The sequence below is a fragment of the Spermophilus citellus genome (assembly GCF_964194105.1).
Source record: "Spermophilus citellus genome assembly, chromosome: 18".
NCBI lineage: Eukaryota > Metazoa > Chordata > Mammalia > Rodentia > Sciuridae > Spermophilus > Spermophilus citellus.
In genome coordinates, this window is record NC_138200.1 from 68,856,500 (window position 1) to 68,861,651 (window position 5,152).

Genomic DNA, 5,152 nt, shown 5'->3' on the forward strand with positions numbered 1-5,152 from the left:
AGGACCATGAATTCAAAGCCAGCCTCAGCAATTAGCGAAGCCCTAAGTAACTCAGACCCTGTCTTTACAAAAAAGAGCTGGAAATGTGGCTCAGTGGTTAAGTGCCCCTTCATGCAATCCTTGGTACCAGAGGGGGGAAAATAAGACTGAGATCAAAGAATAAAACACTGTAAAATATCTTTTTTTTTTTTTTAGAAAGGAAGGAAGGGGAAAGAAAGAGTTATTATTTTTTTAAATTTTAATATTTATTTTTTAGTTCTCGGAGGACACAACATCTTTGTATGTGGTGCTGAGGATCGAACCTGGGCCACATGCATGCCAGGCGGGCGCGCTACCGCTTGAGCCACATCCCTAGCCCCTGTAAAATATCTCAAGTAAATTTTAAAAATTTATTACATGTTGAAATAATATACTTCAAATGCATTACATTGAATAAAACATATTGTTTGGTTCCTTTTCCTTTTAGTCATGGCCTCTAAGAAATTTTTCCCCCATTTGGTATCAGGGATTGAACCCAAGGGCACTTAATCACTGGGCCACATCCCCAGCCCATTTAATTTTTTGAGACAGGGTTTCACTAAGTTGCTTAGGACCTTCCTACATTGCTGAGGCTGGCTTTCAACTTGCAATCCTCCTGTCTCAGCCTCCCGAGCTCCTGGGATTACAGGTGTGTGCCACTGTGCCTGGCTACTGTGAAAGCTTCAGTTTACACATGGTTCCCATTCTGTTCTGCTGATCAGCCCAGGCAGAGGTCCTTTGGTGGGGAGAAGCACACTTTCTTTCAACAAAGTGCCTACTGTGTGCCTAACTCCATCCTACAAACTATTAATAAGTGTAAAAGGACCAGGTACAGTGCCATAGAGCTGTGATCACAGGACTCTGGAAACAGGCTGGAGGATAGCAAGTTCCAGGCCAGTCTGGGACTTAACAAGGCCCTAAGCAACTTAGCGAGACCCTGTCTCAAAAAATAAAAGGGCTGGGGATGTGGTTCAGTGGTAAAGTGCCCCTGGGTTCAATCTCAAATACCAAAAAGCCAAGCATGGTTGTATATACCTGTAATCCCAGCAACTCAGGAGGATGGAAAATTAAAGACTAGCTTCAGCAATTTAACAAGACCCTGTCTCAAAGTTGAAAAGGGTTGGGTGGCTGGAGATGTAGCTCAGTTTTAGGGTGCTTGGCTAGCATGCACAAGACTAGATTCAGTCCCCAGCATCAAAAAAAGGGGGGGGGTGCAAAAAGGACCCTGATACATGACCCATCCCTGTAATCCCAGCAACTCGAAAGGCTAAGTTCAGAGGATCACAAGTTTGAGGCCAGCCTGGGCATTTTAGTGAGACCCTCTCTCAAAAATAAAAGGGCTGGAAATGTAGTTCAATGGTAGAGTGCCTCTGGGTTCAATCCTCAGTAACAGGAAAAAAAGAAAATGGGCTGCATTATAAACTGTAGTAAAGTACCCCTGGATTCAATCTCCAGACCAAAAAAATAAAAAATAAAAAAGATTTCTGCCTGTAAATCCAAAATGTCCAACAGCTACCTGTATGGGTAACACATGAATACAGGACACTGGGGAACAGCAGCAAAAGATGCTGGCAGCCAGCCAAGCCAGGCAGACCCAGCACAGACTGAGGAGCATGGGAATGATTTCTGGCCTGGATCAGAGGGTGCCAATGAAGGGTTTCACTCCGGCATGCATAGGGTCATATTTCCACTTTAAAACATCACCCCTGGGCTGGGGTTGTGGCTCAGTGGTAGAACGCTTGCCTAGCACAGGTGAGGCGCTGGGTTCCATCCTCAGCACCACATAAAAATAAATAAATAAAATAAAGGTAAAAGAAAAAAGATGAGGTCATTGCCTTTAAAAATAAATAAATAAATGGAACATCACCCCTGTTGGTCATGGTGGTACATGCCTATAATCCCAGTTACTCCAGAGGTTGAGGCCAGACTGGGCAATTTAGCAACACCCTGTCATCACAATGTGTCTGTCTGCTGTCAATTGAGCCCAGGGCTGCTTAACCGCTGAATCACATTCCCCAGCCCTATTCAGTATTTTTTTTTTTTTCTGTATTTTATTTAGAGACAGGGTCTCACTGAGTTACTTAGTGCCTCTCTGTTGCTGAGGCTGGCTTTGAACTCACGATCCCCCTGCCTCAGCCTCCCGAATCCCTGGAAATTATAGGTGTGCACCACCACACCAAACTCACAATAATTTTTAGAAATTAAAAGAGCTGGCAATGTAGCTCAGTGGTAGAGCACCCCAGGTTCAGTTCAGTTCTACAAATGATAATAAGTAAAATAAAACATGGCCTGTGAAACCCTGTGAGGGCGAGAGGCTTCAGGGAGGCCCCAAAGAAGCTGCTCCGGCATTTGCAGGTGAAGAGACTAGGGAGAGAGAGACTGGAAGGTGGCAAAGATGTAGAGAAGGTCCAGGTGGTGGACAACAGCCGAGCAGGGAGGCAGAGGAATCTGGATGTCCTTCAGCTTGCCAGGAACCAGCATGGCCACATATTCCAGCTTTTCCTTAGAAACTGGAAATGATATTGTCACAGCATACTTCATTAAGGGAAATTGATGTTTTATTTTAAACACTGTGGATCAGACAAAACACATCAGGCCCATACACTCCATCTGAGTGCCTGGAGAGTGGTCCTCCAGTAAGTACAATCTGTACCACCTGGACACTCTTTATTTATTTTTTTTTTCTGGGCATTGAACCCAGGCGCATTCTACCACTGAGCCACAACCCCAGCCGCAGTCCTTTCTATTTTGAGATAGCATCTCACTAAGTTGCCCAGACTGGCATAGAACTAGCGGATCCTCCTGCTTCAGCCTCCTGAGTCACTGGGATTATACATGTGCTCCACCACACCCACATGGACTATTGTTTTCTCAGATGTGTTTCCCAGGCCCTGCTCCAGAGATTTGATCTCCATATTGGAGGGGGGATCCAGAGATGAATGATGCAAGTCATCATTCATCTCCAGAGCCTCCCAGCCTCCTCAGAAAGACCTGCTCCTGACAGTTGCTATCTTAGCACACCTCTGGTACTGTTTTACAGGTGTTTATTTAAGCTGCCCGTCCCATGTTGAGCCCTTGGATTCATTCTGCAACAATTCATGGTCTGCTTTTTGCCAGGCACTAGCCCTAGAGCTGTGGAGTTAGCCATGAACATAACTAAGTCCCTACCAGAGGCACTTACATTCCAGTGTGTCTCTGGTTCCTGAAACCAAAATAAGCTAATTGTTCATTAAACGTGAGCCACATGTAGCTGCAAAGAACAGATATGGTGGACACCAGAGTTAAGATGCCCAGGGCAGGTGATACTTAGCTTCAAGTGAGGACAGACCATGTTTTCCAGGGAAGAGAACGTGCAGATCTCATTTTGCCCCTAAGCAGACGCACTCAGAGGCTCCATCACACTCCCGTCAGGCCCCACTGTGGCCCCAAACATACTGCCTCAGAATATGAGAGGTCATTGCATGGGCAGCCTCCTCTGCCCTTCCTGGCAGTGACCAGAGGTCACTGATGAAAGGTAGGCAGCCCAACCTCACCAGGCTTGCTTTAACTTCCTCTTCCACATAAGTGGCCAGGGCAGGCCATATTCTGGCACTTTTCCTCCCGTCTCCTCCCCTGTGGCCTTGTAGTAGGAGCTGATAATTGGGTTTGGGCCAGACAGGCCTGGCCTCCACCCTGTGGTCAGCCCTAGCTCACCAGCATTCTTGGCATTGGAGTCAGGAACCCAAGCGCATTTCACAATCAGTGATGATAGGCTTTGTCCCCAGTTCCCACAGCACAAGGGCAGAGAAGCTGTGAGGTGAAGCACGGTGGAGTCCTGGGCCCTGACCCCAGTACCACCAACAACCAGGGGAGAAAAGCAGTGGCCGTGCCCATCACCCCCAGCCACTCAGAGGCTGAGGTCGGAGGGGCACAGGTTCCAGGCCAGCCTGGGCAATTTACTGAGGCCCTGTCCCAAAAATAAAATAGCTGTGTGTACCTCCGTTGTAAAGCTCCCCTGAGTTCATTCTCCAGTACCTGGAAGGGGGAAAAAAAGACTCTGCTTCGGTTCTTAGGACTATATACCCAGAAGTGGGCTTGCTGACCTTGTGGTGCTTCTACCTTAACGTGGAGGACTTCCCTGCTGCTTTCCGTAGCAACTGCACCATTCTCATTTTCAACCAGTGATGCAGGAGCTCCAGGTTCTCCACATTCTCACCACTGCTGATAGTCTCTGGGAGGTTTTTTGGGTTTTTTTGTTAGGGGGAAGTGCCAGGGATTGACCTCAAGGTCACACGACCGCTAAGCCACGTCAGCCCCTATTTTGTATTTTATTTAGAGACAGGGTCTCACTGAGGTTGCTTAGCGCCTCAGTTTTGCTGAGGCTGGCTTTGAACTTGCAATCCTCCTGCCTCGTCCTCCCAAGCCTTTGGGATTACAGATGTATACTACTGAACCCTGCAATCTCTGGGTTTTTAAAGCTTTTTTTTTTTTTTTTTTTTTTGGTGCATTATAATTTTTTTAAAAAAAGAATAGCTATCCTAATGAGGTGAAGTGTATACACTTTTTCTTATAGTAGGGATTGAACCCAGGGCAGTTCTACCTCTGAGCTACATGCCCTTTTTTATTTTGAGACAGGTCTTTCTAAGTTGCTGAGGCTGTCCTACAGCTTGAGATACTGCTGCCCAGTGAGGTGGTACTGCCCATGCTTCTGAAGTGCCTCTCCCTGACATCAGTGAGGGCCAGCCTCTTTCTGGTTGCTTCCTGACTGTGTGCATCTTCTCCATAAAAGTGCTTATATTTCCTCCCATTCCAAGTTCCCTTTTTACTCTTTTAATAGTCTTTTGATGCACAAAAACTTAATTTTCATGAAGTCTAATGTTCTGTTTTTATGGTTGCCTGTATCTTTGGTATCATGTCCAAACAGTCATTGCCAGATCCAGTGTCCAGAGTTCTACAACATTGAGTCTCACACTTAGCTCTTCAAATTCATTTTGAGTTAACTTCTGAACATGGTGTAGGGTCCACTTTCCCCAAGGCCTTTGCTGAAGACACAGTCCTTTCCCTAGCGTGTGGTCTGGCACCCTGGAGGGCCCCTTGACCAAAACACAAGGGTTTATTTTCAGCCTCTGTACAGTTTCTTTGGTCTGTATCTCTC